At 34.1% G+C, this 13,655-nt stretch overlaps 2 long non-coding RNA genes across 2 annotated transcripts; one reads left to right on the forward strand and one right to left on the reverse strand.

Annotated features, from left to right (window-relative positions):
* Positions 1 to 6,463: 6,463 nt before the first annotated feature.
* On the forward strand, positions 6,464 to 7,240 carry LOC131531620 (uncharacterized). Its single transcript, XR_009268737.1, has 3 exons — positions 6,464 to 6,514; positions 6,909 to 6,973; positions 7,065 to 7,240. It is a non-coding gene; the product is annotated as an uncharacterized LOC131531620 (long non-coding RNA).
* A 1,838-nt stretch (positions 7,241 to 9,078) lies between these two features.
* LOC131532581 (uncharacterized) lies at positions 9,079 to 12,940 on the reverse strand. The gene is made up of 5 exons (XR_009268923.1): positions 12,731 to 12,940; positions 12,392 to 12,530; positions 12,002 to 12,056; positions 10,553 to 10,672; positions 9,079 to 9,677 (listed from the first exon to the last, which is right to left on the reverse strand). It is a non-coding gene; the product is annotated as an uncharacterized LOC131532581 (long non-coding RNA).
* Positions 12,941 to 13,655: the final 715 nt, after the last annotated feature.

Genomic DNA, 13,655 nt, shown 5'->3' on the forward strand with positions numbered 1-13,655 from the left:
AGTCTTTCATATATTCAGATGACGACTCAAGAGTAACATCTTAGGGAATCGTTTAACTTGAAGGGGATTGCTGAGCCTGGGAAAAGAATATATCATTTTAAATTATTTTTAAGGTAGAATCTAGTAGAAATTACTCATCAAGACAAAAGTCGACAACATTCATTCATTCATTTTTATGAGTGATTAAAGGGATAGTATACCCAAAAATTGCCTGTTAATTTACCTCAGGCCATCCAAAATGTAAGTTTTTCTTCTGTAGAACAGTAAAGAAGATTTTTAGCTGAAACCGTGGTCTTTGGTGATTCATAAAAGTCAAAAGATTTAAAAAATGGCTACCGTCACTTGAGAGTCAAAAAGCATATGTAGCCAACACTAAATTAATACCAGTGGCTCCTGACGATAGATTGAGGTACCTGCAGTCCATAGCCTTAGGCAAATTATTATTTTCTGCAAAATGGTTCTTTTGGACAGTTTGAGTCAATGAACTGGTACAAATAAGCAATTTACCAGTTTGTTTATGTAATCTTGTTTACATATGCAATTATGTTATTAAAGCATCCAATAATTATGCGAAGCGCAGATGTTTTACATGTCTACAGCATATAAAGTGTGGTTAATTTTTGGGTGAACTATGCCTTTAAGTAGGAAATTTGAAAATGACACTTCATGGCTAAAAGGTTGCAGCTTTAATGTAACAGCTGCAAACTGTCACTGTTCACAGTGTAAAAAACAACAACAACAACATATATTGGGTTATTGTAATAAAATACTGACAAACCTCAAGCTGTCCAATTTGCAATGTATACACCAATGGAGTTTCATGTCATGCTAGCAAACATAATGTGAGTATGACTGTTTAAAGCAGTACATGTTCAAGCCCAATATTAAACTGTTCAACCAGTGCGCTGTCCAAATATGATCAATACTGTTCTTCATACAACGTACCAAAACTTCAGCCAGTAACAGTGTAAACCTCGTGAAATGTTATATATCTATTTACTTTGAAACTGCTCTGTACTTATTTTCTTGTACTGCTGCAATTAGTGTTTAGAAAAACCAGAAAAAAATCTGTGATAAGTAATTGTAATAAGAAGTGTTATTCTTGTGGATTAATCTAATAATTACTGTGTGGGGGTTGAGGGCAGGCAGGTTACCCACTGTTTTGTTAGTTATCTAGTGTGAAACAGCAGTTTTGCTAGATATAAAATGACATCCAGGGCTTAACCTGTTAATGGCGTATCATAACACAAAGCAACATACAATTATTAAAACAAGAGCTCCATTTTTTTCATGCTTTTTCATGCAGAATCATTTAAAAATTGAGAATAAAATTAATAATTTGCTAAAATGTGCTATAAATGTACGTGAGATATAAATGTGTATATACATAATGTATATAATTTTAATCTGATTTACCTAAACTTCTATTCCGGTGTACATACAGGCAACGAGGCTTCTTGCAAGTGATGAGACTTTTTCCATGGGCAGACAGGCTGATAGCAGCAGACATGAGAGAGTGTGGTGAAGTGAAGCACAGGAAGCTGCTCGAATAAAGCCCTCTAAGGCCACGATTCAATGTGAATGAGAGAGGCAGTTGGGTGGAATGGAGAGAGGCACAATCCTGTGGAAATGTCGCAGATGAGCCATAGTGAAGTGGAGTGTGCGAGTATGTGGAGATGCTACTTCAGGGAATGCTGCCGTCTACGCCAGAATCCATCACTGGTTGTGACATAACGTCACCATGGTTTAGTGAAAAATGTTATATGACATGGATTAATATGCTGCTTTTTATTTGGATACTTATCTGAAGAAAGATTACATTGTATGATCTTGCAGATCCCTAGGCTCTGCATCAACATATAATAGGACTGAAGACCTCTTAGGTTGAGGAAGATCTCTTTACTGAAGTCCTTACTGAAAAGAGCTTCATAAAAACATACAGATTATAGATAAATCTGTCAGTGCTCCAGTATACTATCAAAATCATTACCTGAGAATTACCTCTTAATCCTTCAAAATTACTATGGGAAGAAGGTGGAAATCCTATAGATACTGCAACTGGTTGATAAACAATTACTGGTCTCCTATTGAGGGAGACTGAGGTATCATCTTATCAGGATGATGTGAATGCTGACATTCAGTGTTGGGGGTAACGCATTACAAGTAACCCGAGTTACGTAATCAGATTACTTTTTTCAAGTAACTAGTAAAGTAACACATTACTTTTTAATTTACAAGAAAATATCTTACTTTTTCAAAAGAGTAACGGCAGTTACTTTTTTCCCATTTATTGACTGACAGTTCTCCTGTCCCCATGTTGGGGGAAATCAGAAGTACAGAGGCGTTGTGTGCACTGTGTGAACATGATGTTACTGTAGTTCTAGACTAAATGTGAATATGCATTAATTCATCCCACTCACAAAAAAACTGATTTAGCATTCATCAAAATGAATTGAAACGTTCAAATGCAAACTCAGAATATGATGCAAACCTGCAATAATTAAATATGTTAAATAACACAATTGTATCTAATTCCATTTTATTAACCAATGTCTTTACTGCTGACCTTTGATGATCCAGTTCAACCATACTAATAAGCAAAAATGACTTTAGATAAACTAACAATTGTGCTTCATTGTTTTTTTATTGCTGAAGAGTGTTGAACCTTCTTCTCCTGCTCTACTGTACAGATGTGAATTTACTTTTCCTTCAGCCTGAGGTTTGTTCATTACACTTTTTGGTGTAAAAGGGCTTTCACATTTGCTATAAATAGAACTTCTAATATTGAAAACAATCAAGCCCTGCTCATATTTAAAAAGTTAGCGAAAGTAATGCGAAAGTAACGCAACACATTACTTTTCATAAAAAGTAACTAAGTAACGTAACGTGTTTCACATGAGAAGAATGGCATACCAGTATTACTGTATTTTGTAATTTTATATTCTGTGTTTAAATGGTTATGATTATCCTTGATGATTCTTTAATTTACATTATTTAGGGATGTATGATTTGCGTAACATGGAAAACATGGACTGAATTGTGGAATCCAGTCATAAATATGTAATTTACTGAATAATATTATTGAATTTGGCTGTATTTGGATTTTATAACTTTGGATAAATTAAGTCTGTATGTTCTGTGTCTTGACACTTGCTGTGTTTTCAGCATCTGCTGTCTCTTTATAGGAAGACATGAGCACATGAACTTTATTTCCAGAGATGCTCTTAGAGTCACTTCACATAAGACACACACAAAACTGAAGGTCTTCACAAATAAAAATGTGGTTTAACTTAAAGAAATTCCAACAAATATATTATGTATAGTAGTTTGTACTTCTCAAAATAATAATAAAAACAATAATAATTATTATTTATTAATTTTTAATTAATTAAACATTATTTTTAGGACTATCACAAATTTTTCATGTTGCAATTTATTTTATTTTATTTTATTTAAATAGTAACCTCTGTTGTGCAACACGCTGTTTGAAAAAAAAAATAAATAAATAAAAGAAAGATTAATTAAATTGGTGTAATTATTTGATTTCCACTGTTTTGTTTTTTGTTTTTTGATAAAAATAAATAAATTATTAAATCAAAACACATAATCCACAAAAATTAAGAGACAACACACAATTTCAAACTATTAAAATGAAATTCAGAAGAAGTAAAAATTCAAGGGAAAAAATCAGGAATGTGCATTACCCTTGAGTTGTTTTTAGTAACTAATTATGTTTGTAAAACATAGGAACATTTTAAAATGTATCATTATTTACTCACCCTCATGTCATCCCAAACCTACAGAAGCTCACTTTCAGAATGGAAAATAAAACTGTGAGAATAAATTAAGAAAAAATGTGTAAGTCACAACTGCATTATATATAAAGTCCCATTGTGAGATATAAAGTTGCAAATACAAATTTGAGAAACATCCAAATGACTTGATTTGCTAATTTGGTGTACTGATCAATGGTGAGCAAATGATCTCATGATTTTTCATTTTTGGGGGAACTATCCCTTTTAGCTTGGCTGTGCTAATGTAACCCACTATTATCACCTCAATCTGAAAGACATCTAATGCTGTTCCATCTCTTTTCATATCATGGTTAATGTGAGCAAGTCATCACTGATTATTCAGAGGATGCCTTGTGTTCCTAAAGCAATGATCCTAAACATTCAAGGGGCTTTAAAATCACATTTAATCTCCACCAAACTGATTATTCATGCCCGAATAAACTATCTCTGAGCATTTCTCTCTCCGTTTGCATAACGATATTGGGAGTCACGTTCATCCTCAATGCAAATGACTGCAATCAGTTAGTAAGCAGACACACGATACGTTTTAAAGGGAAATGGATTCGACCTTGCGGTCTCATGCTACTCTCATATGACTTTCATTGCAGTTTTCTCTCTCACATCATTGAATTTAACTCAAACTGAATTGAACTGTAAAGAGATATTATGTAAAAACACATTATGATACGTAAATCTACTCATTCTGGTCCTAGAAGTTCAAATCGCAAACAAACCAATAGTTTTGTCAGTGCTCTTACTGTTTTGTTTTAAAATACACCATTTCCTTTCTCTTAAATGATTCAGGTTCATGATTGGTAATGTTTTTTTTCTGTTTCATACCTTCTGGTTCTGCTGCAAGGTCTGATCCACTGAGACTCGTCAAGACACTCCACTTGTGCGACACAATTAAAGACGGCGGGGAAGAAAATGGAGTTTTTAATCAATATGCAAATGAGTCATTTGTTGGGTTGAGTGACAGTCAAGTAAGTTCATGTCTGTGTGACTGTCTTTGTGTGTGTGTGTGTGTGTGTGTGTGTGTGTGTGTGTGTGATGGGAGGGAGGGAGGGAGAATTTTAGCTTTACATTCAAATAGTCTCTTAACCAGGTTTTGGATGAAAAACTAGATGAAAAGCAAAACATTCGAGGCATACGAATGCTCAGGAAAACCATGAATCTCAGACAACACCCCTTGCCATGCACACACTTGCCCACGACCACATACAAGAATAAAACAAGCACACAATATCGAACACAAGCACTCAAGCTGTGACACCGGGTGCCCTAAAGGAAATGAGACTGTCTGAGAAGATGAAGGGCTTCAAAATAAACTCTAATAAGAGTTACAGACATCTGAGCAACGGCTGAAGCTCATGAACGGTTGCTAGAAATCCCTGCAGCCACAGTTTAATAAGCATTTTTTCTTTGTTTTTCTGGACTTACTGTGAGATTGCGGAGCTGTCATATCACTCAAAGAAAGAATGAATCTGACATGACAAGACCAAACAGATAATCTGACACAGAAATTATGTCTCAGTATCCAACATTCAATTAACTTTAACTATCATATAAAGGAATAACAGAGAAAGGAGGCTAGTATCTTCTTTGAAACTCTGTATAAAAAATGGGAAATTAATATATGATGTGATTCAGTCTCCTACCTACAGCCAATTGCAATGAAATGCTGCTAGTTTCACTGAGGATGCACAGTATATCTGTTATCTGTCAATATTAATGAGGCATTTTTTAGTAGCAGTTAACACTGGATATTTAACTATTCATTTACTTTTCTTTTTTTTTTTTTTTACATTTGCACTACCATTCAAAAATGTGGTGATTTTTTTATGTCTCTGTTCCATTAGCAAAGGTCAAGCCACAATGCTGTTTCATTTTTTAATTTAAAAAACATATAGCTTAATGCTTTGGCTGGAATTTTTGACCTTTCTGTAAATCTGTGCTGTTTTAATTCTTCTACATCTGATTTGGTACATTTTTATAATGACAGTTTTTTTCTCATATACATTAGGCTACTTGACACTGTGAAAACCTGTATTGTATTATTTGTTCATTCTTCACCTTGGTATAACTGAACTCCATTACCAAAATGCCATGGGTTGTCGACTGCACTGTTAGTCATTTCTGTAATTTCCACAGTTATTTACTGTATATCACCCAGTATAATACTGCAAATTCCCTTTACAGTAAATAACTGTAATATCCTTTGCATCATGGGAATTTTCTGTGACGTCAGACCCCACATACAGAGACTTACTGTATTTTTTAAATTGCTGTATACTACTGTAACGGTCTCTTTGGCGCCATTATACTGAGGTCGTTTTATTTTCCTCATTTCTTACATTTGGATTGACACAATTTGCCCTACACCGTGTCTACAACGCCGCAGCAGCTTGGGACTGACTAACGTTACTGGATGTGTTACATCGCTTCTGATGATTGGAAAATCCGTTTGTACTTCTTGTCAGAAACAGCGCGAGCGCTTGTAGTACATCTGTACATCAGAAATATACCGGGGCATCACATTACTGTCCGCATCCACTGTAGATAATATATATAATGGGTTCTATATTGTTTTTTATCGAGTCGAGTCGCGCCGCGCCGCGCCACTCGCGTCCGAGGAAGACACGGAAACAGCGGGCAGCTTCGCGGGTTTTTCTGCGCTGTGTGTCGATGCACCTTACGAGAGAAAAAGACCAGCAAGCAAGGTAAAATATATGTACGTTTGTGTCAGATTTTTGCACACCAGTTTACCTAACATTAGTAACATTTACTAGTCAACATGGCGGTTACAGAACGTTGCCATGGTAAACTGCGCTGTCGTTTCAAACGACTTTTGTCAGCTTATTGAATTAAGTTACCGAATTAAAATTGTTTTTAACGAGCAACGCTTATCTTATATTAACATTAGGTTAACTAATGTGAAATTTAGTTCAGGTGTTAGTAGTTAATGTTGGCCAGTAGCCTGAGAAAATAAAATCATATGTTAGCTAGGTTAAACTAGTTTTATGGCTAGCTGCCTTTCTAGTTTTAGAATTAGTTTGTTATAGTTTTTAATGGAATTTAAGATTTACTGCATTTTTTTGTATTTGTGTTTTAAAGGCAACTGCAATGAAGCATCAAGAAAGACATGGACATGCCAGCCACCCCGAGACTGATAATTCATGGTAAGAGAACAACTATGTTTTTGAGAGATTTGTGTATTCTGTATGAGGTTTGCCTTTTAAAAGTGTGCCATTTCTTCTACTTGTTTTTCAGAGAAGACATTTCTGTCAAAGTGGATGGTGAGCAAAGATGGTGGCCACGTTTTGGAGCAGCACCTGGGTTTTGCAGATGGCTATGTATTCTTTGGCTGCTTGTCTTTATGTTTCTGTTGCCTAAAGATTCTTTGTGAGGATAAATCACAACAAAATGCACTGCAAACCGTCCTAAGACAGGAGAAATGGTGAAGATGCACTGTTCCAGAGTTGGAAGACTGTATTTTTATGTGTTATACATGCAATGTTTTAAATAAAGAATTTGATATTTTGTAATTATTGTGTCTGTTTTAATTGAATGCCAGTAGTACCTATGTAGAGTAAAAATAAAATGAATTAGATATAAAAATCCAATGAAATCTATATTAAAATGAATGAATTACAGTAGAATACTGATAAATCAAATACAGTTTGCTACTGTAAATTGTAATTACAGTAACTTACTGGCAACAGTGTTGCCAGTAAGTTACTGTAAAAACCCTTTGAAATGTCTAACAGTGTGGAGAGATTGTGCAAGAAAATTGGTCTTGAAGTGCATAAACAAATGTACTCAGAACATCTGGTCTCACTTAATACAGCTAAATAATCTTTTGGTAACACTTTATTTCGATAGTCCACTTTAGACATTCTACTAACAGTAAGTAACTTTGCAACTACATGTCAACTAGCAGTCATTAGAGTATTAGTAGACTGTCTGCTTAAACACTTTATTTTGATGGGTCCACAACATACAACAAACTTACTATCAGAAACTTTGCAAGTATATGTCAACTTATTCTACTACCCCTAAACCTAACCTAACAGTCTACTCTGATAGTTAGTAGACATGTAGTTGCAAATTAATGATAATTAGTTGACATGTAGTTACAAAGTTACTTATAGTTAGTAGAATGTCTAAAGTGGACTATCAAAATAAAGTGTAACTAATCTTTTTATGCAAATATAATTGCCACTGGACAGAGTATTACAAAGACTTTGTTTAGCATTGCCAATAAACTGTTGAAGTCTTTTGATACTGTTTCCTTTTCTCCCACTTTAATCTAAGATCAACAGTACATCAAGAATTACCTAACTCTGCTTTAATGTTTAGTGATTATTAAATTGGATACAATCAAATCTGTCAGTCTGTAAGTATTTTTGGTCCCACTTTATATTAGGTGGCCTTAACTACTGTGTACTTACATTTAACTTAATTATTTGGTACAATGCACTTATTGTGTACATACTTGTTTTTACATTGTACTTATATTTTTAAAAATACCTATATGTAATTACATCTGTAATTACATTTATAATTACACTGTTGACCCATCCCTTACACCTTAACCCACCTTAAACCTACCCATACCACCAAACCTGTCTCTAACCTTACCCGTATCCCACCTCAATAGCAGCAAAAGTGTTTTGCAATACAGTATGAACACAATAAGTACATTGTACTTATTTTTTGATGCAAGTATATAGTAGTTAAGGCCACCAAATATAAAGTGTGACCGTATTTATTTATTTTTTCTCATTTTGAGCTAACTTCTGAAGATTATATTACTAAATTGATTATGAAGTCTAAGTCCTCCACATGTTCACTTGTGTTTTCGTTAAATTGTGCATTCATTCAATTTCCCCTGTCATTAAAGGTATAATATACACTGTAAAAAAAAAATTCCGTAAAAAAACGGATAATGTACTGGCAGAAAATTACCAGGACATTTTCTGTTAAATTTACGGACACTTCCTTCCACATTAAAAAGGAAAATTCTGTAGATTTACATTTTCTTCTGTACCATAAACGGACAATCCATTTTGCAGAAATTTCTAAAAAATTATAGCATAGGCCTATCTTTAGTAGCAAATAAATCCAGCACAATATATACAAATTGAACATGGTTTATTTTTACCTCATGTAAACATTCTTAAAAGTGCGTTCAGTAGCTTTTATTTGCCTTTAACAGGTGAAGACAAAAATATTATTACATCAATTCATTTAACAATGTGTTTTAGTTTTAAACGGCACCAGGCAGAAAAAGGAAAACATGAGCAGCTACTTGTACAATATTGGTGTTGCACCAAATAGTGGTCACAAAGATAAACTTCACTGTGAAACAGTCAAGACTCAAAACATTTTCAGATACATGGGAAAAAATTAATACAAAGCCAGGGCTGTCATTAATAACAATTGCTACAGACTTCTAGTCAATAGTTAAGTGAAATGTTATTTAAAAGGACAGTTCACATCAAAAATGTGAATTCTGTCATCTACAATTGACATGGTACTGCAAAAAAAAACTTTCTTGTACATCATTTGAAAATAAAGAACAAAGATTCATGCACTCATGCCTAACATTTCAATGTGAAACTAAGAGAACTATACAATCTAAATTAAGAGCAGGGCTCCAAGTGTTTGTGTGCTTTTAGTATCGCTTGCCATGTGCCAGCTTGGGGAAACTACTTTTTTTTTTTTTTTTTTGCTGCATGTTCAGTCCAAGTTCCATGTTGAGATTTGAAAAAAGCTCAAATTGTACATGGATTCTCGAAGTTGTTCATACATGAGTCTTGGAAGCATAGGTTCCCTTCATCTGAACCGTCGACCCTCGTTCAGGATTTCTTCACAGGAAGACTGGAAATGACAAGAGATTAAATGAATGAAAGTGAAGTATAGAGTAAAGTGCAGAACAGGTTGAGATTGAATTATCAAGTTCCAGTTCAAACACTGTTTATAAAATGCTAAACTTGCATTTCCAGTGGTCTCCAATTGTATCCGTCATCTGATCTTGTCAACAATGTTTTATGATATACTTAAAGGGTTACTCCACCCCAAAACGAAAATTCTGTCATTAATCACTTTTCCCCATGTCGTTCCAAACCCATAAAAGCTTTGTTCATCTTCAGAACACAATTTAAGATATTTTGGCCCAGAAAAGTATCGACAAAATATTGCATCTGCCATCAGTGGTTCAATCTGAACTTTATGAAGTGATGAGAATACTTTGTACACAAAGAAAATAAAAATAACGACTTTATTCAACAATTTGTCACATCTGCGTCACAGTAGCGCCATTTTGGAGAATACCCACTGTTCTGTGTCAGCCGCACCACATGGATACGCTGTTTTTGTTAAATAATGACTTGAATAAAGTTATTTTTATTTTCTTTGCGTACAAAAAGTATTCTCATCACTTCATAAAGTTCAGATTGAACCACTGATGGCAGATGGACTGTTTTAACGATGTCCTTATACTACGTTTCTGTGCCTTGACCGTGTAAGGACGCTTGCTGTCTATGGAGAGTCAGAAAGCTCTCAAACTTCATCAAAAATATCGTAATTTGTGTTGCAAAGATGAACGAATGTCTTATGGGTTTGGAACGACATGAGGGTGAGTAATTAATGACAGAATTTTCATTTTTGAGTGAACTAACCCCTTTGATTATTTTCAACTAAACAGCAACACAACAAAATGCTTTATACACAGTTTCATTACATATGTTCCTTACATTTGTATGAATTCCAACGTAGGTGCCATCTCCTCTGGATGTTTTATGTTTAAAATAAAATGAAGAGAATGTGTAGCTCAGCCACAATGGGGAGGAAATAAGTTCTTGAATGACAGCAATCTGGAATCACCAATAACAATAAAAAAATAAGAAATTATAAACACATTGTAAATTCAGAAAGCCACTCCAAACATTGATTAAATCTTTCCTACACAAAGAACTTCAATAACAAAGTCAACTGAATAAACGACTCAATGACTAATTGTTGTCAGTATTGGACATCCCTAAAGGTAAATAAAAATGGAAGCATATGGGTAGCAAAATTCTATTTGAAATATGCAAAATGGCAATGCATTGCAATACATAAAATGGCAATGTAGTTCTGTATTTTTATTTACATTTTGCCATACATGTGTCCAAATTTTAGTGTAAAATGAAAATTCAGTTATATAATTTACATTTGCCATTTTCTACACTAGTTTTAATATGCAAATTAAACACATATTTTAACACTTTATAAGTTAATTATTCACAATATTAAGTTAATTAAAACAAAAATTATTACCCAAATTGATTAGATGTGTTTAACATGTCCAAGCAAAAACTGTAGCAAAATTATCATTTAAATGCTGTTTTTCCTAAATGCATTTAGACTTAGGGGTAGGACACTTGGGATTGCATTTCCATCATAATACCGCATGATAATTGTAGCAAAATGCAGTGAGAATTTGAGGATGCATTCACTGAATTTGAGGACAGTGAATATTGACCTATTGTGCGTCCTGTTGCTGAGCCTCACCTAACGATTGACAGGTCAGGGGCGTGTTGCATTTTCAAATGCATTTCAAATCCACATTGACTTTAAATTCATAGCGAGGTATTAAATGAAAATGCAATTGAAACGTCTTATATGTAAGCGTCAATGCATTTAAGAAAAATAAAAGACATTTAAATCACCATTTTGCTACCCTTTTGCTGCACCCTTGGCTCAGAATGCATCCTCAAATTCTCACTGCATTTTTCTACAATTATCATGCGGTATTATGATGAAAATGCAATCCCCAAGTGTCCTCAAGTCTAAATGCATTTAGGAAAAACAGCAATTAAATGATCATTTTACTACAGTCTTGGCTTGGACATATTAAACATATCTAATCAATTTGTTTAATACATTTTCATTTTGCAACTTATAAAGTGTTAAAATATGATTTTATTTTGCATATTAAAACTAGTGTAGGAAATGGCAAACGTAAATTATATAATTGAATTTTCATTTTGCACTAAATATTGCACATATGTATGGGAAAATGTCAATTTAAATACAGAAATGCATTGCCATTTTACATATTTCATTGCCATTTTGCATTTTGCATTTCAAACTGAATTTTGCTCCCCATATGTTTCCATAAATAAAAACTGTAGAGTTAATAAATAAAACAGAATACAAACCCTTGATACGAATGCAGGGGGTACTTGGGATGCACAATACAGCAGCAATTATGACCTGTCATTAGAAAAGAAAACAGAAGAAACAATGAATGTCATGAACTGCTGTCCCTTTAAAACATGACTCGCATCGACGCACATCCCAACTTTACATCAGTCAAGACATTTTAGCTCATTTAAAACTGTCACTAGCCAAAAATGGTCATTTTGACATAATTTTGTGTGCTTTTGTCCGTGTAAGTGCGAGAGAACTCGATGCGCTCCTGACACGCTGTCTGAAGCGTGTGCTTTCACCGACAGCGTGCCAGTAACGTTACCGAAAAAACTTCTCGTGTGTGTGTGTGTGTGTGTGTGTGTGTGTAACAAACGAGACAATAAAATGTCTAAACCTACCTCGTTTGGCAGAAAAGTTGCGTTATCCTTGAAGAATTCCGCGATGTCAGATCTTCACCTAGTCGTATAATCTCTTTTAAAGAATAAAAAAAAAAGTCGTAATGGTATCTTCTTTTCTTGACAATTCCTCTGCCAGCTTCTGTTGAAGGCATAAAGCGCTCTAAACACAGTTGTAGGACACTTAACGTTATCACAGCTGCTTAACATCACCGCAGTAACGTTAACATGCCGGATGCTTTACGGCACGCGCAGTAACAAATACACCGCATCAACAACAATTAAAAGTTAATAAACTTATTTATAAAGCTGAAAGTGAGCACACTGTAACACGTAACTTACCTCCACGTCGAGTGAGATGTGACGGTGTGCTGAAAATGTCAAATGCGACGGCTCCGAGCCTCCGACATTCATTTGGCAAACAAGGAAGACAGCAACTAAGTTAACGTTACAGTTTGTTACATTTAACAAAATATAATTTACCACGGAAGTGTAAAAACGGTTCCTCAAACCCGAAATCCGACTTTAGAATGAAATTTTTACCGAGACTATCTCTGTGAATAATGGCGTTAAAAGGTTTGCTGCATGGTTAAAATAAGCTACGCGTATAAAAAATAAATTATATTATATATATATATAATTTTATATATATATATATATATATATATATATATATATATATATATATATATATATATACGTTTTTAGAGAGAGAGAGAGAGAGAAAACATAAGTCTCATTTTATTATTTCATTCAGAAATAGGCCGACGCGAATTACAAACATAATAATAAACACTGTAAACGTATAGGCTATTTTAGTTCCCATCACTCCTCAACAAATCCTTTCAATTAACAGTAGGCTATTTAGAAAAGAACAAGAATTAAAAATTTGAGAAGCTATAGGCCTAGCTATAAAACCAAAACCAAAACGAATTCATTTAGGCTAAAACGAAACTGAAACCAATGTTGGGTCTCTCATTCAAACAAAATCAAATGTTTCCGTATTCGTGATGTATATATTATTTACCTTTTATGTAGCCTAGGCCTACTTCACTCGAGTTCCAATATCCACGTAAAACAAAACGTTTTGCATAACTTCACGGCGGTACGGTGATAACGCTTAACGGCATAGATTTTACTACATATTTAAACCGAGCAGTGTGTTTTTTTTTTTTTTTCCTCCATATGTTTGACTGATTGTTTTTTTATAATGATAACAGAATGCTTAACTGTGTGCGCGCATGCGGCGCAGGAGCAATCATTTGAT

The sequence above is a fragment of the Onychostoma macrolepis genome, chromosome 23 (genome assembly GCF_012432095.1).
Source record: "Onychostoma macrolepis isolate SWU-2019 chromosome 23, ASM1243209v1, whole genome shotgun sequence".
In the NCBI taxonomy this organism is placed as follows: Eukaryota; Metazoa; Chordata; class Actinopteri; order Cypriniformes; family Cyprinidae; genus Onychostoma; species Onychostoma macrolepis.